Raw genomic sequence first — 23946 nt, forward strand, 5'->3', positions numbered from 1 at the left:
ATATATATATATATCCGCGTCGCATATCCAAACGTTCTCGATCGATGCAACACGCGGGTCCTTAATGCGGCATTAATTCAAAAATTTACGATCATCCGCGCCCGTCGATCGCGAGCCGGAGCATTTACAACGCGGATCGCGTTATCGTCCTAACGCGATGGATATTGCACGCTCGGATTACGCACCGCGATGCCAATTTAATTTAATAGGATCAACTCATTTGCACTCGTAAATTCACCATTAATTAATAGCTCGCCGCCCAACTTATTGCGCGGATAAAATAACGCGGCGATTTATTTAAGGAAAGGAAAAAAAGGAACGCAAAATATCTTTAAACAAACTGATGACATATTTTTCTTTTCGATAAGATCGTTCGTTCGCTTAGCCACGTCTCTCGCTTTTTCAACGATCCCCGAATTCCAGCAGCGCGACTTGACCTCTTCTCGCCGTGGTCCGTGCACCACAATGAATTTCCACGATCGCTCGTTAAAGAATTTCTTCCATCTCGTCCTCGTACACCCGTTTTAACGCGCGATAAACGGCGACCGTAACTTCGTCCAACATTCTCTTCCTTCGTCTCTGTTCCGAGCTGGAATCGAGCGTTCCCCCCGGGGGACAAAGCGCGCCTTCCTCCCTGTGCGCTCCGTGCGTTTAACGCCTTTCTTTCGACGGCGCGACGATTAGTCGCGTCCAATTAAATTTAACGAATTTCCACGGGCGCGGCTTGATTGGTTTCATTAATTACGCATGCACTACTCGGACTACAGGGGCAGCGCTGGCGAAAACGCGCTTGTTGTTCCGCGCGCTCGTGCGTGGACGTGTCGCGGGGTTGCGCGCCCCGGTTCTCGGCCATGGCTCCCAGTTATTCCTCGCGCGTTTCGTTCCGCGAGATCGAGAGAAACGATCGAAGCGACCATCGCTCTCGCTCTGTCATCCGGGAACCGATCGACGACGGCGATGCGTGCCTATATTCGGGATTTGCTAATTAAATTCTGCGCTCTACGGTATCCGCCGGTGTTTCGTCGGTTTCCTCCACTTGGCTGAAATGTTGGCCAATAACGGCGAATTTCTCGTTTCAACGCTGTAACGTAATTGTTTGTTTGCTTGATAAAATTGGTAAGATTGGTGTGGAAAAGGAGAGAAGAAGAAGAGAGAAAAAGAATTCCTTTGAAACTCGTGTCCACGTTCGAGGACATCGACTCGATCCAGGCAATCTCGGCTCGTTGTCAAACGGAAAACGGAAAGGAAGAATAAACGGTGCTAAAACGAAAGGCGATGAAAAAGACGTCGATGTTGAGGACGAGGGGAGGCGGGATGGTCGAGCAGGAAATTAGATGCAAAGTTGGGGCTGGGTAAACGCAGGAAAAAGATGTTTCCTGGTTGGATCGTTCCGAGGCGCCGGCAGAAGTGCAGGACGAGCGGCTGACATGCGAGATCCCTATATACGCCTATCGACACGAATATGCTAATGTTTCCCGTGGCGCGTTAGTTATGCTAATTCCACTATGATTCACCGAGGCAAACATATGCTGCCTTGCATTTTATGCCGACCACCTGCGGAGCTCTAATTGTCGATGAATTATTAATTTACCGACGAGTTCGCTCTTTTATGCTTTCACTTTTTAAACGTGCCTCGTTTTACGGGGCGCGTAAACCCCGTAAACGTGAATGTGTGCAAGCGTGTGTGTCCTTGAGCAACGGTGATAACGGTAAACCGTGCACCTATTATTATTATTATTACGTTTGTTCGCCGTTTTCTTTTTTTTCTTTCGCTTCGAGTACCATTCTTTTTTTTTTTTCTACCTTCGCATCGTATCATTACAACTACACACGTTTCTCGCACATAATTACATCGATACTTACAATTATTACAGCGATATAATTACAAACACTCGTTCGACAGAGACGGCACCGCGTCCATCCAACTCCGCACCGCGGAAAAAAAATCTTCCGTGCATCCTGGAAGGAATCGAGGACACCCAGCCTCGTTCGGCCTTCTTTCCGTGAGAATGCTAATTAACAATTGGCAATTCGCTGGGCGATGCTGGGCGTAAAATCGTAAAACGGTACGTTGGCGCGGGGTAACAAGGCGTGAAGGGTGATTTAGTCCGGGGTGACGTCACGCTTGTCACGGAGAAACTCGGCGGTTTCGGAGGAGAGCGGAGGTGGCCGTCGGACGAGGAAACAAGATCGGGACCGTGTTGGACGAGGTAGCGGAGGAGAGGAGAGGTTGGAAGGGCGGAAGGTTGGAGGCAGATCCCTGCAGGCTCGTAAACCGGCGCAATGGCCCTGAGAAGGGGAAGGTTTTCGCCAAAAAGCGGACGGAGGTCGTCAATGTTGATGATGCGTGGATCACGATGTACTGACGGCTCCATCATAGCCCGACGTTCCACGGTACGCCCCTGCTGCTCGATCGGCCCGCTCTTTCCCATTCTATGCCAAGATATATGCCACCTCAGCGAGGCCTATTCCATTTGCTTTATTGAAATAACTCGAGGAGGAAGGCGCGCCTCCGTCGACACGTCGCGCGGATAGAAAGGGGAGGCCTCGATTCCCTCGATTCGAACGATTTTCGACCGTCTACTTTTCCGAGGATGGTCGTCTCGTGTCGGTGGATACCCCACCCCCGCGAATATTCATCTCTCCAAACTCCTACTGGATGGAATTCTGAACGGTGTGCTGATCGATGACGCGTGAATAATGCATGGGCACGGTGTTTGTACTAGCTAAAGATCGAAGCAACTCGGGATGATAGACCTAAATCTATGTTAAACAGATTTCGAAGAAAATTAAACGCTACTTTTCAAACTTAAGTACAGGGTTATAATATTTAGTTATTGAAATTCAAGAATTCGATAAATGGATCGAAAAGAAATTTCTAGTGAAATTTCGTTATAATGTTATTCTTATATCCTTACGATAAATTTGGAAATACCCATAGAAACGAATACGAAGCTTAGAAAGATTAAAGGGTTAAAGAGTCGATCGTTGATAACTTTCTTTCGAGATTACAGTATTAATATTCAAGAATTCGATAAATGGATCGAAAGGAAATTTCGAATGAAATTTTGGACACCCATGGAAACGAGTAGAAAGAGCTTCAAGAGACGTCGAATGTTGACAACTTTATCATATAGAAAGAAAAAGGCGCGTCACTCTATCCATTAGCGTGTCCGTCGGTTTTTCTCGGCGAAACCAGGTGACACGTAGGGAGCTAGGTATGGTACGAGACTTCAACCCGCACCTCCATGTGTGTCCGTTCCCCTCTTGGCCAGCTATTTATGGGTTAATGATGGAAACGAGTTTCACCGCATTACGATCAACCTGGACGTAATTATAATTAACCTTGAATATCGGCAAGCTTCCGTGGTCTAGGAAGTACATCTGCCGTCTCGTTGCATATATATATATATATATATATATATATATGCACGCAAAAAGTCGTTAACATCCCGCAGCAGCAGCAACAGAGAAACCGGAAATATCGTTGAGCGCTCGTCACTCCCCATAATCGTTGCATGGAAAAAAGAATTAAATACTCGCAAATATGTAATGAGCAAATAAACTTAACGATAGTTGATGGTTATGTCGTCGTCATGGAGACGATATTTTTACGACTCGACCACTCTTGGTACGCGTGCGAAATACACGAAATGTTGTGGATGGTCGAAGATTATCCGTGTAAATATACCTTGCACTCGAAACTTTGTGGATCGTCTGTACAAACAACGCGAGTCGTTCCTTCGAATTTTATTCGAATTTATATATAAAAAAGTCGAGTGAAAAATTACGCGATCATTAGCGAGATATATCTTCGACGGATGGAGAAGAAAAGCTGGAGGAAAAAAGGTTCGTGACGCGGTTAATCGATAGCTTCGACCATATCCGACCGTGTCGTCGCGTATTGACGCCTCCACTTTATTCAATTGCTCGTCCAACACAAGATCCCCCTTTTCTCCCCCTCCCGACACTTTAGTCCGGGGTACAAACATGTTTTTTCGCTTTGTTCATTTCCGGGGTGAACGCGCGGAGGATGCCGCGGTTCCGGCGTTGCTTCGTCCGTCCAGTCGTCGTGCGTCGTCTCGACGTCGGGGCGTCGACGGGGCCGTTTAGTCTTTGACCACGACGGGAGGGTGGAATACTCGGGGTAGATCAAAAAAAAAAAGAGGAGAGAGAGAGGAGAAAAAAGAAGGAAAGAATCAATCTAACGGAAAAAGGGTAGAGAGCGTGCTCTGGTAATTTTTCCCTCATCAGGCATCAGGTTCAGGGATTTTATTGGTAATTAAAAGTCACCGGGCTGTGTGATTGGAATTAATGGTCAAACGGTCAATTCGCCAGGAGGGAAAAACTGAGCTGTAAAATCGGCCTTCCGTTCGACCGAGCTGGAACTTTGATGGGGCGAGGTGGCTGGATTGCGAGGCGGTGAAACGATGTTTGATTTATTTTCTTCTTATTCCTTCGCGCCTTCCTACGAGAGAAAGTATTCGCCTAATTAAACTTGATGCAAAAGATAAGAAAAAAAAGAAATATATATATATACACCGGAACCCGTTGATATTTTCGTCGATAGCATCGTGAAAAGAAATTTACGTCCCGGATCGCCACGAAACTAGGACCTTTTAGGACGCGGTAATGGTTATGGAACGTCCTCTTTCCGCGTCAGATTTCCTCGCGCGGGTGGCGTAATCGCGCGCAGAGAGACAGACAGAGAGACAGACAGGCAGGCAGAAAGTATATAACAATTCCGAAGGCATAACCAAAAGAGAAATATCGAAGGCATAAACGCTGCGAGGCTCGGGCCCCGGAAATGGGGGGAGTAAAGTGGAGACGATATCGAGAGGAAACTGGGAAGAAGCGCGATCGCCGTCGTAAGTGCCGCTCGACGAACGTCCGGGACCATATGGAATTGTTTATGAACCATGCAACTTTATTTTCTTCCTCCCCTTCCCCTTCCTCCTTCTCCTCCTCTCGATACTTCCCTCTTTGTCATTCCCAAGCCACGCTGCGCTATTGGCGCGTGACGACCGGATCGTACATTAACCGTGTATCGTGTGCTCGCTTCTAACGTACTCTTTTCTTCCGTGAAACGACCGGTTGGATATATATATATATATATACGCGCAACTTTGGAAATATTTCGAGAAATATAAAAGAAGAGGGAAGTTTTCCAAGGAAACATTTTTGAAACGAATATCTTGGATAAAACTGAGGATGTTTCTGCGTTTTTAGGGGGATGGGATTAAGACGATACGAAAAAGTTATTATCAATTTGAAAGAGAAACGTGTGTCCGTAACGATAAATGAAAAATGAACAGGTTAACGAGCCCCGAGTTGACGTAATCGCGTTTAGAAGAAATTTCCATTGAACGGGGAGGGAGGGATTGGAAGGGAGGAAGGAGAGGTAAGTAGATAACTTACTTTTCTCGTCAAATTTATTCTCGTCAGGGTAAAGTGAGTTCGATTCTCTTCTCTCTCTTTCTCTCTCTCTTTCTCTGCGAGGGTGGCGAGAGAGAATATGCACATAATATTGATGGACAGTGACTCGGCCGTTATCGAGGCAGAGGGTAGTTTATCATCCGGGAACGAGCGCATTACGGCTCGATTAATCTTCGATATTTATATTAGGCGTTCATTAAATGAAATGTTTCCAGCCAAGATGGACGTGTCGTTCGAGATCGTTCTTTCGGAAAAACTCGATCGTTAAAAACAACGCGGAAGAGGGTGAAACTTTTCATTACCCTTCGGTCGCGAAACTTCTTCTCTCATCCCTTTTATCGAATTCCTCGCCTTACGATCTCGCGACAAACTTTTCCATCCTTTTTTTCTTCTTCTTCTTCTCTCTTTTATTTCTCTTTTCTTCTTTTATACCTTTGTGCTCGCGTCTCCGGCCCGCGTTATACGTCACTTTTATCTCCACGGTCCAGGAACGGAGCTTCGTTGCTTGCTGTAATTTTAAAGCATATTCGGAATGGAATCTCGGCCGGGAAAAATAGAATCTTCTCCTGGAGAGGAGGGAAATAAAGCCGGACGTTTTCGAGTATTCGCCGTGGCAAGTTTACGCAGTCGAGGAATACGATAAGCGTTATCAATAAACTACGGCGTGTATGAAAAGTTGGAGGAGAGTCGGTGGTTGCCCGCTATGTCCCAATTTCCCGGCAACGTCGCCTTCGTCGTCGTCGTCGTCGTCGTCGTCGTCGTACTCGTCTCCTTTTTCGAAAAACCTTTCTCCGTCCGAGACTCGAACCCGAATATATATCCCATTGATATGCAAACTAAGTCCCGGATCGTAAAATTCGCGTAATATCGCGAAGACTTTGCAATACGGCCCCCACCCACCCCCTTCCTCTCCCCCCCCCCCTCTCCCCCCCTCCATCGCCGAAACTACCTCGTTCAAAAGCGTCTTCGAAGTTACCGGCCGATCGTACGACGCGATTTTATCCCGCGTTATCCTGAATGATACGCCAGTTTAAACTTTAACTTAGCCATAATCACGGTGTAAAGCTAAAATACAAATGCGCCTCGCTCGTGGATGCCGTTACTCGGGGGAAAGAGGAGGGGGGAAGGATCCTCCTCGGCTAAAAATCGAGACCGACGCGAATAATAATAATAATAATAATAATAATAATGACAACAATAATAATAATAATAATAACCGTGGCTTGTCCACCACGGTGGTTTTTAACCACCGTACCAAAAATCCAATAACGGGAGGAGGGGGGGTCTGTTTACCTTTTGGCGTCGTGTTTGTGGCGTGGACACAGGCGAAGACGACGTGGATTTTATATAAAAGAAAAAAAAAAGAAGAGGCGAACGTACGCGAGAGAGAAGTTCGTCGCGTATCTCCCGCGGCGATCGGTCTTAAAACGATCGCGTCGCGAGTAATGTAAAAGATAACTCGCGATAGCGAGGAGGGAAGGAGGTGGGAGGAAACTATACTAATAAAATCGTTCCATCGTTTTCCGCGATTTTTATCGTTTTATTCGGCCATTCGTACGCCAACTGCTCGCTCGAGTTTCGTTAAACGTCTAAAAATAAAATTTATTCCCAACTTCACCAAGTTTCTTTCTTCTTTTTTTTCCTTTTCTTCTTTTACAGGACGAATATTTAAAACTTCTTTGACGATGTTCACGTGACGGGGTTCGTGAGTCGAAGTTGATCGCAATCATTCTTAAGGTTAATAATGGTTTAAGGAGGAATATCGTACGATTGTGTGTGTGTTTTTTTTTTACAGAATTAATATCCAGTAGTACAAGAAGTAAGAACCGCCCAAGATAACCACCAATCTCACCCGTTTTTCCCTGTCCGATGATCCGCTTTGTACAACATTCTCACCATTCCTATGCAAATGAACGAGTACGCCGACAATCGAGATATCGCGCGGTGTTTCTACCTGCGAACACGGTTTCTGCGAATACGGGTCGACCTACGGCCGAGAAATCACGACCGCAATTGCGTAACCTTTGACCACGGAAAGAGTTATCCTACGAGTTACCACCACCGTGACGATCGAGATGGCATTGCGCTCCTATTCCATTCGAATTTATTTCGCGTTCCTGGCGAGAGATAAATGGAAAGAATAAAGAAGGATAAAGAAGAAGGAGAAGGAGAAGAAGGGGAAAAAAGGGGAGAGAAGAAAAAGGAGGTGTACGAGCTCCTCCGAGTCACAAGGATGAGGAGGAGGTGTAGAGGAAACGGCCGAGGAGAATCTGTTTTGCATATCGACGAATTTACGACCCTGGGTCGAACCCTGTCGCTCAACCTCTTCCTCCTTCTTCCTCTTCTCTTCCTTCCTCTCCTTCTTCCTCGTCCGTTTCCCTCGGAGGGAAGAAGTTTCAACCCCCGAACGGTGGTTTATGATATCGACGAAAAGTCGATGCCGTCCCTCTTCCTTCTCTGTTCTCCGAATCGGCCAATCGGCGCCCTCGATGCAATTTCATCCCTCCATCCTTGATCTGCTTTTACAGGAAAAGAGAGAGAGAGAGATATGAAGGACTCACCACCTTTCCCCATCTCATATCGACCAATTTATTGCCAACACCGCTCGGCCCATTGTAACGAAGATTGTTTATGATATTGACTCTTCCTTTTATGTTAATCCCGTGTCCGAATGGTTGTGCTTGACGCGGCGCACGCACTAGGCTACACGTATGTACAATCGACACACAACTAAACGTATGAGCATGCGTACATATATATATATATATACGAATATGTATACGTATATATATCGTGTACGGTATCTAACGGTGCACGCATCTCCGTACGGGCTGCATGTAAATTCGTGTGCGAAGTTCCACTCGTCGTGGAGGGATAGCTGGGGATAAACTATCGACGAATTTACGAGGAAACGGACGGAGTGAGTTCTCTGAAACTCACGATGCACGCTCTCTCGTCGCGTTATGTCCCCGCTATGCTAATTGGTATAATTAGCATAGGAAGTATCGGTAAACGAATACGACGAGCTACCACGACGCGCTTACGCTCCTGTGACGTACGATATTGGCCGAGGGGTGGAACAACGATATTTGTCGTGACATCGACCGCAATTAGGCCCCGGTACAACCGACAAAAACCATTCTTTCCTTTCTCTCTCTGCTGCGTTTCTGACTAACGACGACGCGCACCACGTGTGTAATCCTTCCTTTTGAAAAAGAGAGAAAAAAAGAAATGGAATAAAGAGCGCCGGTTGTCCCGTTGGCCGCATAACTTTTCCAACAACAGTTGGATGTCGACACGAGTGAACGACGGGCTCGAGTAACGGCGTAATCTCTCTGAAAGAGAGCGAAGCGAAAAATCGAATCGCCATCTGCTCGTAATCTCTGGCGATTTCTCGAGAGATAATACACTCGTCGCGCTTCTATTCACAACCTTTGTTCCACGCGGAAGGGAACAGCCTCGTCAGGATTTTGGGACGGCCGACATTAGGCGGATCCCTCCCATCCTTGATTTACCTAATTGCCAGGCATAATTAGCATGGCAGTGTGATAGCACGTCACTTTCAGTCGGTCGCGATATTGTCCCTGTCCCTCCATTTCCCCGGTGGCCGCGTTACACCCGAAATCAGGCATTCGTATGTAAACTTCCGCCGATCTTCCACAACGGTCCTCCCCTCGCTCTCGATTTCGTCGATGTCGGCGTCCGGCCGAGGAACGCGGCCACCGAGGGACTTTCCGAGTTGTTTACGGCCGTTGGAACCGCAGCCACGAGGCCAACGTAGATTGCATCGTCGAATATAGATGGGAGAATTCTCTCCCGAGCAGAGAGAGAGAGAGAGATGACAGAGGGGTTCACGGCGACGATTCGATACGGAACGTTTTCGGGCTTCGGCCGCGTTTAGTTAAGTCATTCGCAGGGATTATGGAATCCGACACGGGTCATCGAGGATTTTTCCACCGCGGAGAACAAGGATGGATGGTGGACTCGTGAAATCTCGATAGACAAATATCCATTAAAACTGGTGAGAACGATATTAAAAACAACGATCTCGTCGCAAGAGAGAAGGAGAATTTTGTAAAAGTTAGCTTCCGTTCCAAAGGGAAACCGTTTCTAAATTTTCCACCCTCGCTAGCCCTTGAGCGTGCTTACTCGAGCTGATATTACCCACTTTCTTTTTTTTTATCTCCTACGCGGATTGGTTAATTATCCCCCCCTCCGTGGAACGCATCACCCGGAATTACGAATTAAAATTTCATCCCCGTTTACAACGGAGAGATTGCAGCCGGGCTTTTACGAAAAGTGCGTCGAAAGTTGACGTACCGCCCTATGAAATTCCATTTCTCTGTGACGGGTGGGGTGTCCGTCATGTACCTGGTTACAACGTTTTTGCAACGAGCTCGTTTCCTGCAACGGATCGGCGTCGCGTGATATCGAAAAAAACACAAACTCGGTCGTAATTCTCTGCTGTAAAACGGCGCGGGGGATGATATAGTAGGTTGGCCGGGCAACAAATTGCGGCGGAATACGCGGTGACACCGGGCCCCGGTGAATAAACAACGAAGCGTAAACTGAAAAATAAAATCTGTAAAATAAAACGCGCGCGTGCCATATTCGCGCGATGCCTTGATGGACGGCGGCGGCGGCGGCGGCGGCGAGAGGAATCGGATCGGTGGCGGTCCGATTACAAGGGGGAGACACTTAACAGCGAAGTACCGGTCGAAACAGCGGTCGTTTCATTGCGAAACGCGGTACACCGGTATGCGGCTGCATGCGCGTTACATTGACTGATTGAGTGGCATTGAATTGAATCGAGGGTGGACGTGGGAAGGGAAACTGGCAAATGCCTGCCCGTTGCAGCGTTGCATCCGACCTACACCTACTATCCCTCTCTATCTCTTTCTCTCTCCGTTTTACTCTCCACAACGTGCGCGTGACACGTATCGTCCGTTCTTTTTTTTCGCGCGAGCCCGTGTAAGCCTGGTGAGGGGAGGGGGAGTGGAACGCAATTACACCTGAGTAATTGCGGGAGCGAAACAGAAAAAAGTGGAAGGACGGAGAGAGAGAGAGAGAGAGGGAGGGAAAGAGAAAGAAAGGATGAGTTCGCGGTTTACAACGCGCGGTTCGAGTTGACGCGTTTTCCGCGTGCTTCCGTAACCCCGCTTTTGTCGGCATTCATCTTGGGACGTTCGAGCGAGAGTTTTCCAAGAAAAGCACGCGGCGTGGTTTTTTCGTTAGTTAGAAAAAGGGGAGAGAAATAAATAAATAAATACGGTACGATTCAAGCGGTAAAAAGTGATTCCCGTTTCATTCGAGTTTTTCCCCCAGTTTATAAATGGACTAATCGTTACCCATCCGCCCTCCCCTCCTTCCCGCGGGGGAATCACCCGGTTTATCACCTACGAGGCGAGCCGATATTTCAAATGATTACAGCGTAGTTGGGCGTAGAGCGAGCGGCGCACAAAGCTGTGGTAATTAATCACAGCGTCCCGGTGAATACCGTCTAAAATTCGGCGAAACAATCGAGGGAAGTTGCGCCGCCCCCGGTATATGCGGCGCAAGTGCCATCCACAGGCGAGTAGAGGGTGGTTTCCATCGGCCTTCCAATCCATCTGTAAACTGTCCACTTTGATGGGACGACAATCACACCCCGTTGTAACGAAGCTTCGCGGCGGTATTGTCTCGTTCGCGCGAAATTCTAGCGCCACGCTGGCCCGTTCCAACGTGGTATCGGGTTGGGCGGCTGAAAATAAAGATCACTCGGCGTTGATTGCGCCATTGCGAAGCAATCGAGGAGTAACAGGCTGCCGATGGATCGCACCACCCCCTCTATTATCACTCGTTTTTCCTCCTCTTCTTCCTTTCCCTCCTTGTCGCGTATATTCTGCTTCCCATTTACTTCTTTCCCTCCTCCTCCTCCTCCTCTCTTCGTCGAAGGATCGAAGAACGTAGGCGCGGGGCGGAGGTCGATTAACGGCGATAAACTAGGAAAATTGCATCGACGAGCGACGGGCAGAGAGCGTGCGTGGTCAGGGAGGCCCGCAGGGGGCGAGGATCCACTGTGTGAGTAAAAAAATAATGAAAAAACGTTTCGGAAGGGGGATCGAATTCGGGAAAATCAATTTTGACGCGCATTTATTCGGCATCCTCCTCCCCGTAGTAATTAGAATAATTTAGGGACGTGATTAAAATGCTTCTGCTCGCGCGATCAGAATAACAGGGGAACCGAAGCCGAATCGAACAATACCAACGCCTCTATTATTTCGTACTGGACGCGTCCCGATACACGTCCATCTCTGCCGCTTGAATTCCTTTAATTAGAGAGAGGATTAATATGCGCCGATCGCGGCTACGGACGAACAAAAATAAACAATATATCGTTCGTTAATGTATTTTCTACATATATATATATAGGAACGGAAAGAAAACAGCGTTCGCGCATTTTAATTCAATTCTCCTTCTCCTCCTCGAGCTCTAACTTTTCAACCAAGTTATAAAGGGTATAAATATAAATGATGGTCCCCGCTTGTCGTCTGCCCGCGATCTACCCTGCGTTCATTCGATTCCTATATAAAAGTGGGCGGACGTGGTGTTACGTTAGCAGGTGTAGCTGGGATGCGCGCATCGTGTGCGGACGCGTGATGGCTGGAGATCGCTAAATCAGAATGATCGATACGGGCGATCAGACGAGGCTAGGATTACGGCGACGCGATTTGTTCGGCAAATTATACCGGCAATCACCGACTGTCCCGCTTAATCGAGTCGTTATGGCTTCCTATATAACGCTGAAAGCCAATAAAATCGTGGGGATATATCGTTCGGAGGGGGGAAGACCACTTACCGATCGAACGACCGTCGGACACGAGAGGGGTTATAAAAATATTTTTAATTGCCAATCCTTGGCCACGTGGAATCGCGCGTTAAACGCACCTCGTCGACGAGGAGACCTGTCGGTTTTCCAGATCGATCATCGAGCGTATTATTAACGTTCATGCGCGGTCAATATCCTTTTATGGATGATTATTCGCGACACTTTTGGAGATTAGCTGCAGAGCAGAGGCTTGCGCAATATCCGTATGGATCTTGAACCGACGCCAAAGCGAAAGGTTTTTCCAACGGGAGCAACAAGTGTCGTATTCCTCTTATTTTTCGCGTCGCGTATATAAGAATATATATATATTTTTATACATATACATATATATATATATATATGTAGTTTGGTAGAGAAGCTAGTTGAAATTTAGTGGGCAGTAAAACTTTCGGCGTATATCTCGCAAAGTGGCGGCATCCATCTTGGAAATGGCCGGGACGGTACTACGGTTGCCACCGGGAGGAAAATGCAAATTGTCGAATATTTATACGCGACGGTGTTCGGGAATGATTTGCATCCTCGGTTCGAATTTCTCTCCGCCGTTTCTTATCCTCGAACGGGAGGAATACCACCTATCCGTTGAACCGAGGAAAATCTTTCCACCGTATATTTCCTCCACCTATCGTTGGAATGGAAATCGATACACTCGGATACTTGTTTCGCAGGAATCTACTTTGACCCGCTTTTTACTTTTTCTCCACTCGATCTTCCTCGATTAATGCATCCTCGTATCTTCTTTTCACCCGTATATCGAATTTATCGCGACGTTTTAGCGATAAAAAGTAAGCGTAGAATACTTGCAAAGTATTCCAACAGATTATTTTTTACTTTCGTCGAAAACGGGGGAAACAAAAAAAAAGCGTAGAAACTTTCGGGGTGACTTAACAGCGGCAACAGTTGCGTTATCCCACGTACACGGAGCGAAAGGCAGAGTGCAACGACGGTAAGTGTACCGATGTTGTACAGCAGCCGCAGCTTTCCCATTTTCCGCGACACCATTTCCGCCGCAATATCGCGCGGCCACACACGTTTCCATGCATTATGCAACGAATGATATACGCACGATATCGCGCATTATGCGAGCGACAGATGTAACAGTCTGTTGCGCTCGTTGCCGGCGACTTACGTTTTCACGTAAGAGACGTGCCACCTCGACGTTCCACGAAAGAAAGTCTGCCATTTAGCCACGGCGCACCTCGTATTTCCTTCGAAATTTCCTGTGGAACAACTGCGTCTACGGAACAATCCAGAAAAGGCAGGAATCCCCCTTTTTTTCGAACAGCCTGTTTCGAAATAAGCGGTCGAAACGAGATTCGCGAAAATTTGCATTTTGGACTCGCATTTCGTATCGGTTGACGCAATGGCAGGTTTGCATATGCAATCGTACCGTATGTCGCGCTAGATATATATATATATGTATATATATATATATATGTATATATACACGTTACACATGTATATATATGTGTATAATATATACAGATTTCTATATGTATAACGTTAACAAACACGATAGAGGTTGTACATAATTATAGCCGGTACACACGCATCGTCTGTCGATGTCTGCACATAATGTATGTACATATGTATAAATATATGGACAGGAATTGGCGCATACGTAACGTAACGCGTATACGTGTGTTGTATATGCATAACGATTATATGCCTATTAGAGGAATACGGGGATGTATACGTAGGTACATACAATATAGACACAGGAAGGAAGAGGAGTGGGATCACGGGGGATAGTACCATTACTAGTATTGATGAGCAGCTGACCAGAGGAATTGGTTCAGCACGTGTGATCGATCTACCTAATCTCCCTTTGCGGCCGGCCAGATGCTAATCTTCGATCGATATCAGCCTACGATATTATTACGTTATAGCGCGTGAAAAAATTTCCAACCTCGATGGAAACTACTAACGTACATATCTCTCGGAACCGTATCCGTTCGTAGAATTGGCTTCCCCTCTCGATGAAGGATATCCATATTTAACCTAAGATAGCCTTCGTGTCGATGGAAGCTCAATTATCGGAATTGACCCATTAAGCGGAAAAAATAACTAGTTAAAAATTTTGAACAAAGTTGCAGTCGTATAATCTCCGTATAATCCCCATATTTGGCGTTACAATTATATATAATATTATATAACGATAAATTTATTCGTAATTCCATTGAACCGTTTTCGTTCTATGTCATTAATGCTAGGAGACAATGAATCCAACGACCCGCGCGTGCCCCGTTTTCGAAGCGAATCGGACAAAATGTGTAACGTTGTATAATCTTGTGCCGTAACGCGTTCCACGTCGCAGAAATTAAGCGGAAAAGATCGGTCTAGAAGATAGTGGATTCGCACGAGATCGCGAGAAATGGTGTCGATCGTGCCGTTAATATTTCCCGCGTGCGTAACGTATACAATACAAAACCTCGAATTACCATTATTAATTTGATACTTCGTCTTGAAGCGTCCGTCTCCCGAAGCGTTTCGCGTATAATTTTTACGACGGTCATTTACAACAGTTTTACGGTTTCTTTACGACGACGACGGTTTCTTCCTCCCCCCTCCCCGCGCGCGCGAGAAATTAAAGATCACGGAAGCGTGAAAATTCATCGTGACTCTCGGATCGAGACGACCTTGCAAATTTGCGACAGAAGGTGAGAGAGAAATTCACCTCGTTACCTTACTTTTGTAATAATTCCTCGTAACAAGTCCCTCGTTTCCGGCTCGCTGCCCGACTCGGAAGAGGCAAGAACCAGGCTAGAAACTCATTAAGCTTCGAGTCATCCACGTGGCGTCCACGCTCCTCCTTCTCCTTGTGGGGCGAGCACCGTCCTCACCTGGATGCGTACGCGCCGAGAAAACTTATTATGCAACGGGTGCGTGAAGGATCGCGTCCACCGCGCGGTGCTGCACCCCTCCTTTCGCCGAGCGGAACGGGAGGTACTTTGCTAAATTAAAGCGCGAACCTCACGCAATTCAGGCTCGCGCATATGCACGCATGCGACAGACGCGTGCACGCATCCTGCACGTTTGCTTTCTCTTCTACACGCACCTATCTTGTTCCCTTACCGAGAAATTTCCAGCCTCGTGCCCGCTACGCATGCATGCCCGTATCGGTGAATTACGAGCCACGCTCTTCTTCTCCGATCATTATTAGAGGCGACCGCGGCGTCGTGGAAATTTTTCCATTCGTTTCGCTCGTTTGATCGATTATTTTTATCGTATATATATATATATCTCGATATCTCGAGAAGAAAAAGGTTTCGATTCCCTTTCGATCCCCCTTTTTTCCAAATAGACAATAAATGGGGATTTATTAAAGATTCATGCACGGGATCGTTCGTTAGCGTGTCATCGATAGAACCTTCTTTTTATTACTGTCGGTTAATGCGGTGTGTGATCGCGACGAGCACGAGGGGAGCACGAGGGGAACAATGAAACGAAAAGCTAGATTTACTTTATTGCGCGCAGGTGTCGTTGTTCGTGAATTATCCCCGGTGTATTAATGCCATTGAATGCCGGGACGGTGTTCCACGGAAAATAAATAGTCGTCTCTTTCGTATCGCATCTTCTCGTTCCGACGATTATCATAATTTCACCGTCGAGCACGTCGTCGAGTGGCTTCATAACCTCTCTCTCCCTCTCTCCCTCCACCCCGAGCGTAGTAGCACCCTGCGAGAACGAGTATAACGCTATCGTTTAACGGTGATTCGGATATAACTGCATTTTCATTCGTTCGCCATTTAAATCGAAATGCAGTTTGTTGTCTTTGTGGAGTTTTAATCGAATATCTCGTGCCGCCTACCCTGCCTACCTACGTTCCCTTTATAAACCTATCCCCCGGCTCCGAATTTTCAACGAGAGGAACGAGAGCCCGGCAATTGTTATACGGCAATCGATTAAAATATTTTCATTAAGGGCCGCCGCGTGCAGTCGGAGGACGCGTCGTGCAACGAATGATTCGAATCAGGGCTGATTGTAAATTAAGCGCGAAACCGCCGTTGATTGGTTTAAAATCAGATCACCGCGATTCCGAACGTTCGTCGGTCAGTAGTTGGGCGCATCTATCGTTTGTGTGCATCGGCCGGGAGAGAAGAGTTGGCGGGAGTGCATCGCGCGCGAGGGAGAGTATGCAATAGGGGGGAGGGATATTGCATACAGAGAAACTTCCCCAAAATGAATTACACCATGGCGTGGATCGGTTGCCAGGCAACGCCAATTCCTCTCTCTCTCTCTTCCGCGTTAATGCATTCTCTAACGCGCGCATCGCCACGGTTTTTGTTTGTATTACAACAGCCCTGTCACGGCTTGTATCGCGGCCGCTCGAATATCGGGGAATTTGTAAATTCTGGGTCGAGTTGGGTCAATTGACCCGTGCGCGAAGTAATCAGCGATTTCGGGGGAGAAGGGAAAGGGGAAAAAATGGATTGGCTGTTTTTTTTTTTACATCGATACGTTTTATTTATTTTTTTTTTTACGTCGAACCCGGCCAGAAGCGCGACACCTGGAATTTACCACTTGTCGTTTGCATATCATCCACGGTGACATTATGCGATCGCGAAATTTATCTGGGATACAAAATTCACGGGGGCCTTTTTTTGTCTTCTCTTTTCTTTTTTTCTTTTTTTTTTTTGCAACGATTTACAGTTTTAACGTAACGCGTGACGGAGAACGATAAATTCAACAAAAGCCTCCGGTGTCGCGGCCGTTTCCACGCCAACAGGTATGTTTATTTTCCCTTTTGTGAAAAAGATCGCGAAGATTTCGCCATTCATCGACGAACATCGGTCGACAGCGAAAAAAAAGAAAAAAAGAAGGATATTGGAACGTGCGAGGGGTACGAAACGAGTGTATTCCTTTCGTTCGGTTCCGGCTGCACTCGACACCGGAGTTCCCACAACCGAATGGATCCAACCACCCCCCGCCCCTCCCTCCCAGTTTCACGGTTGTAACTGCGATTTGCTCTTTCGCGAGCCGGCCTTTAAACTTTCAACCCTAAAAGTGTTTCACGCTTCGTATCACCCATTGATCGAATTTAAAACTGATGCGTGTACCCGTTCGGGTGACATCGCTTTGACATCCGGATGTACTGATTTTACAAGCAGGCACGCGGCGGAAACGGATTCTGGGAATGAAATTTAGGGTTAAAAAAGAGGAAAGAGGAAAGAGAGAGAGAGAGAGTTGTCGTTTTATCCATTCGTTCGATCTATTCATCGTCGATAAGCGGGACGAATTCCGCAAAATCGTGCATCAATTAGTCACGTCGATCGTTAATGATAAAGCGTTGCAAACATCTACGATAATCGAGATAAAAGAATCGCAGTTGAATCACTTTTAAAAGCTTACGCAGCAGACCGATTAAATTAACGCTGCCCAGATATCGAAATCTGGGTATCGATAACGATCCGGTTTCAAAGGATTGACGATGGAAACACAAGCTCGAGAGAGGTTTAGGTTCAAGGACTTCGTTTCCCGAACTGGAACTGGGTTTCCAGGTAAGAGATTCCGCAGACCAGCTCGTGGCAATTCGTCGAACCGAATCTTTTACAAGGAAACAGGAAAGCCCTAGTAGAAAGGGTGACGGTGTGTTGGGTTACATCGTTCCTCCGTAAGAATTCCGCCCGGCCGATATGTCGTATTCATTGCGCAATTCGACGAACCGAACTGCCCTACGACCGATCGATACGACGATAATTCCAACGACGATTCCCATTTCGGAGTTCCTTTTTGGACCGCGTCCAACGAATGGAAACCACCCGTAGAGAGAGAGAGAGAGAGATGGGGATTGAAACAGTAACAGTATCGATAAGACGGATCGCATCGATCACCGTGCGAATGAAAGGGCAGCAGAAGCGATCCGGTTTGCGCAATAATCGTATCCGGCGTAAAACGGCGGCGACGAGGATCTCGAAATCGAAAATTATCCACGCCCCGATTCATTCGGATTTATCGGCTCAGATCACCTCGGATTTATCAGTTTTCCTCGATAATGACTCGATAGGGATTCGTAATTGCGGGCGAAACGGGCGGCAACACTTGTCGCGCGGCGGGAGACCTTTCGCGTATCGCCACCACGTCGAATCGTAAAAGGCGACGCCGCTTTGCATACGCCAATCCAATGAAATCGGACGTCACGTTCCTCGAACGGTTCCCTTATCATCGACCGAGCCTCTGTTCCGGTTGTTAGGGAGCGTTCGTTTTATCTGCATCGCCGGTGAATAGGTTTCCCATAGGTTGCTCGAGGATTAAGTAAATCTGGTCACGTTGAATCACGAGGAGGAGACGGTTTCGAGACTCGAACGCGGCCTCGTTCTCCCCCTTTGTCTTCTTCTTCTCGCGCGTAAAGAAACGAAAGTGTATAGCCGAATGGTCGATAGCGGAAAGGAAACTCGAGGACCCCGGGCGTATTTACAGAGAACTTTTCCAGAGAGAGAGAAGGAGGAACGAAGCGTACAAAAGGATCTCTCTCACCACGGGCGGTCGGCTACTCTGCAGCGGGTTACTTTCGTGTAAACAGGTCGAGCTCCGGGGAGCGGGTACACGCGGCTGTTATCGCAGGATTATTTCTTTCGTTCGTCGACTCGACTTAAGGATGCTAAGAATAAAATATGCACGGCTGTTTCTGGGAGCCGCCTTTCTTCGCCAACGTTATCCCGCCCCGTTCTTCGATAATTAGGCCCGTTAATTGCGAAACACCATCTCTTTCTCTCTCTCTCTCTCCCTCGTTCTTTTCTCTTCCTTCTGAGGAGGAAGAGAGAAAGAAGGAAGGAGGGGAGAGAAATGGTATTAAAAGAATGTTTACGAGAGGCCGGTTCTCGGGTGTTAAAGTGTAATAGGACGTATGCCTTTGGGCGCTTCTTCTCTCCTTCTCTCGGGATTAATATCGCTAATTGTTAGTCTCAAAGGATGCGAAGTATGTCGGGTTGAAAGCTTGCAGGAGGAGGAGGGCTAGGGCAATGACTCGGAAAATTAAGGATTAAGACTTCGGGGCTAATATCGCCTTCGTGTTCCTCGTGAAACATGGGCGAAGGTGGTAATTTAAAGAACAAAGGGGTTTTTGTCGGGCTTAAGAAACCGTTTCTCGCGGAGGAACCGAGGATTTGCGTTCGACACAACATGATACGAATAATGTTTCTCGCGTTAGCGGGAGGTTAACAAAGAGGTTATTCTATTCTATTTCTTCTTAAAAAATGGAGGGATGCATTAAATTTTTTTCTTTCTTTTTTTTCCATTATCGAGTAGGAAAAGGAGATCCGTCTTCGAGATCCGTTCTTGTTTTTAAGATGCGCCAAAGAGTATTGTTTTAAAACACCGCGCTATCATTCTCACATTACTGTTTGCTTTGCCTTCGGACTTCCAAAGAGGGAGATTCTCGGATTTATACGATAAGAATGCTCGTTCTTATTCGTCCGCTTCTAAAATATCACATTACGGGTATCGGGTTACGATTTATCAAGTTTTTTTTAGGCATACAGAAAATTTAAAAGGGGGATATCAGATTGCGAGTTACTGCGTTGTCAAAAGAATATTGACTTTTTGCAGGAACATTGGTCATTAAAGAGAGAGAGAGAGAGAAAATTGTTTTCACGCAATATTTAATTTACCGTTTCATCGAGTTTGAGTTGAGCTATTTTGTCACGCATTGTGAAAAAGTGTATATAAAGCAAGTATAATACGATCATTAAGATGTATCCTGCTCGCTCGAAGCTCGAGTCAAGTGTTACAGACTGGTTTAACAGCACCTCGACAGACATAATTAAGAATGTATCAACGCAACGTAAATGGATGGTAGCAGTTATCAAGTTCTTTCAGCTGTTGAAACAGTCCGCCGCGTCGGTTCGTAAGACTTCCTTCTTCTTTCTTTTACGGTAAAACCACCGTCATTTGTTATAATGCCTCCATTCTGCGCCATGCATATAAACATCTTGGCCTTTAGAAAGCAACAGGGAACGGTTTACTTTCACTTTTACCCTATTCTCTGCGTGTACGCTCGTATCGGCTGGATGCAATGCAATGGATCCGTTCAAAAGGTGTCGGAGGATCCGACGAATTTTATTTCTATGCACACTTTTCGTAGCGTAGGTTCTCTGAAAACTCGTGCGTGGGATTTTCCCATTGTAAATCAATCGTTCGATGTACTTGATATACGAGAGTTTTACATATTATCTCTCTAACGCGTGTGAACGAGACGAAAATTAAATTAATTGAATAAGAATCTGAAAGAGAAGCGTGCAATAAACGAGTGGACACGTGGAAAAAGTAAGAGGATTTGTAAAAATATCGGTGATTCGGGAAAGCGTAAATTTGTATACGCGTACGTGAAATAATAATTTATAAACCAGACGGTTCTCGAAACGAAAACAGAGGAGGTGAAAAAAAAAAAAAAGGAAAATGCGGGCGAAAGATAAAAGAGACGACGGTGCACCGGGTGATAGATCTTCATTAGAGGTTGCCGGTGCATAAGTCACGCGACGGGGGGTGACTTTTAGCCACCCTCGTAATTCTTCGGCACGTACTCCAACCCCGTGTGTGGATCCATAGCAATAATGGACAACAATTGCGATAGACGATTATCGATTTTGCCTCGGGGCCACTCGTAATTCGCGTAACAGGTCTTTATGTGGATTATTACGACGACGGTCAAATTATACGTTATACGTTCGAATACGATACATCTGTTAATAATATCGGTATTACATAAGTACAGAATAAACTCGAAACAGACACCTGGTCTCGATCTCGATAATAATCTCTATATATGTGGAGAATATATATACGTATTTGAACATTTTTTGGAGTAATCATAAATAATTGCATTGATTTAGCGTGTATTTTTCGTAAATATCTTATAATTAGTTATATACAAGTTACATTATCGCTTCAACGGTTATTATGGAGTATAAATTCACATAAAAGTATCGTGGGGATGTAGCTCAGTGGTAGAGCGTTCGCTTTGCATGTGAAAGGCCCCGGGTTCGATCCCCGGCATCTCCAATTTTTTTTTTTTTCACGCACATTTGCACGATGATACTTTCTGTTAAGATATTACATTATTTATAATTTTATACTCGAAAAGTGTATACGCACGGTAATTCGATGTGTAAATTCTTATAATTCTCTGTTCGTACGAACGGAACGTGAATACAGGGATGGGATTAATCGAAATCATCGTTAGACGTACAACTATTGTACAGTTGGGCAAGAAACATCATAATTACGATGTATATTATAAACCTTCGTGCAAGTAAAAAATAGTTACACGTTATTTTTCGACGGGAAGTGCCTATATAAGCGAATTTTTTTGTATAATTTTACCTTGATTACCAATAAATTAAAATAAAAAAAGAAAAAAAGAAGAAAAGAGAGAATACGGTGGTTTATACAGTGAAATCTGATATTCGTGTAAAAAAGCATAGAAGTAAATTGAAATAACAGGAAGCTGTGGAGTGCACACGTATAATCATCGATTCCCCTCAAGCTCGCTCGATCGTTCGATATCAGCAATCAGGAACTTCCTCTTCTTTTTCTCCTTTTTTTTCTTTCCTTATATTTTTTTATAAACCTTTTTTTTTTCCCAGAAACCTCACAACTCCCGTCCAGTCGACCGGACAGAGATATTTTACGTTTCGTGAAGCCAGAAAATCGCGGAATTCGCAAAGATTTTATTAAGGTTTCCGTATTTAATTTTCCGAGAACGAACGTACGACGATTCTATTAAAATGGGCGAAACACGGGTGTGCTCGACACGCGAGCCAATAGTAGAAAAACACGAGCGACGACCGCGTTGACAGAGAGAGGCATTTTCAAGAGATTTCAAGGGAAAAATTGGAGGGAGGAGCGATACAATGGTCGGCGCGCTTTAAACTAAATTTTAATTATTCGACGCCCCCGTCGTGTTTTCGAGCAAATAGCTCATGGGGCTCGTACGTACCTACATACGTAAATGAAAATTCTTTCCTCTTCTGTTGGAGGAAAAATACAGGGAGCAAATCGTTCGTAGCGTTTCTTTCATCGTACGGTGAAAAACAAAGGCGAAACACCGGCGAAAATATAGTATATATATATATATATATCTCGGGTAGGTAAACCGGGTTTGGAGGGGAACGCCGGGAGAATAAACGCCGATCGAGCGTGGGTAACACGAGCCCCGAAGGGGTTGTTGCTCGTTCGTTTCTCTCTCTCTCTCTCCGCCTTTCCACCTTCCTGTTCATCTCGAAATCGAACGGAGAAAGAGAAGAAGCAGAGACCTAAAAAGAAAGAAAGAGAAACAAAGGGAGCAGCAAAAAAAAATTGCACGTAACTGCAGAATCGTGTTGACTGCAGCGGAATAACACGGTTCCCGGATCCTCCTCTCACGGTTCCCTAATCCAGTTAGGGCAAAAACTGCATCCGAATGCAACGGGGCGCAAGAGTGTTACGCCGCGTGTGGCGTCCAACCTCGGCGCGGAAACCGCGGGCCGAAACACGAAAGGAGAAAGAAGCGTGGAGCGTGGAGCGGCCGCTTCTCGGTTCTGGCTAAACGCATTTATCGGCGATGCACCGGGGGAGAAAAATCAGAGCCCTCAGTCGTCGCACCGCCATTGTCCCCGTTGCCGTGCGTTGGAGGGAGGACGCGAGAGAGGCGGGTTGAGAGTAAGGGTTGCGTCGGAGGGAGGAGGGGGCAAGGGGTTGCGAGCCATTCCTCCGGCATTACGTCATACGTCGATTCCCCCGGGGGATTCCCACGGCGTCAACGGCGAGTCGAGAAACTTGGTCGCAACGAAACGCTCTCTGCCAGGTAATAATAATACTCTTCCTCCTCTTCCCTTTCGTTTTGCACTTATCCACCGTTATTAGCGATATTAGAAGGATAGACTCTTCCTTCCTTTCGTGGAGGGGTCGCGAAGAAGAGGAGATCTCTGTTTGCTTTGCTGGGGGAAGGGAGTTGGTGGATATTTGTGGGAGGAAGTTGAGGTATATCTCATATATGGGGATATGTGTATACGTAGATTCGTCGATCTGTGTTTAATTGATTCGAATGGGAAAATCAAATCGATTTTCGAATGAGTTTCGCGGGGGTGATCGTCGATCGAGTTGATATATTTGAAGAAAAATTCCACGCGCTGTTCGCGTGCTATGTACAGTTTGCGATACGTCGCGAGAAGAGATAAGGATATTAATTCGCGTCGAATCGAAAAATCGAGTGGAATCGAACGAATTGGCACGCGTTCGACCACGGGGCGATCGTCCGATTGCGGTCATCGCAATCGTTCCAATCGAGTCGTCTCGTGTAAAGAATTTTAAACGAAAAAGAAAGAAAAAAAGAAGAGGAAGGAGGAAGGAAAGGAGAAACAGAGCGAAATCGAAAAAGGGAGCGAATAATGGAAGCGGTGTCTCGCTTAGGGGTAATCGTCGTCGCGTGCTCGGGGGGGCTAAAAATGGGGCTGCCGGGACTGATTAATCATCGGCAATCTCGCGAAAGCGCGTCGAAAAGACCGCGGCCATTAAAGGTAAACGACGAAAACTTCGTCACCGGGCGAAGCGTTCGAACGATGGTCGATCGGGGTGGACCCGTTATTTGTTTCCACTCCACGCCCTTTCCCCGGCAGGGGAAACGAAGGAAATAGAAGAACGAACGGATAATTTAATTGAAATTCCCC

General features: G+C 46.3%; 1 protein-coding gene and 1 non-coding gene across 2 annotated transcripts in view; one reads left to right on the forward strand and one right to left on the reverse strand.

Moving 5' to 3' along the window:
- Positions 1–23946, reverse strand: part of LOC107996897 (apoptotic protease-activating factor 1) — a 49337-nt gene that overhangs the window by 12652 nt on the left and 12739 nt on the right. The gene's annotated exons all lie outside the window — the stretch shown is intronic.
- Positions 21230–21301, forward strand: Trnaa-ugc (transfer RNA alanine (anticodon UGC)). Its single transcript has one exon. It is a non-coding gene; the product is annotated as a tRNA-Ala (tRNA).

Source organism: Apis cerana, linkage group LG2 (assembly GCF_029169275.1).
Source record: "Apis cerana isolate GH-2021 linkage group LG2, AcerK_1.0, whole genome shotgun sequence".
Classification (NCBI taxonomy): domain Eukaryota; kingdom Metazoa; phylum Arthropoda; class Insecta; order Hymenoptera; family Apidae; genus Apis; species Apis cerana.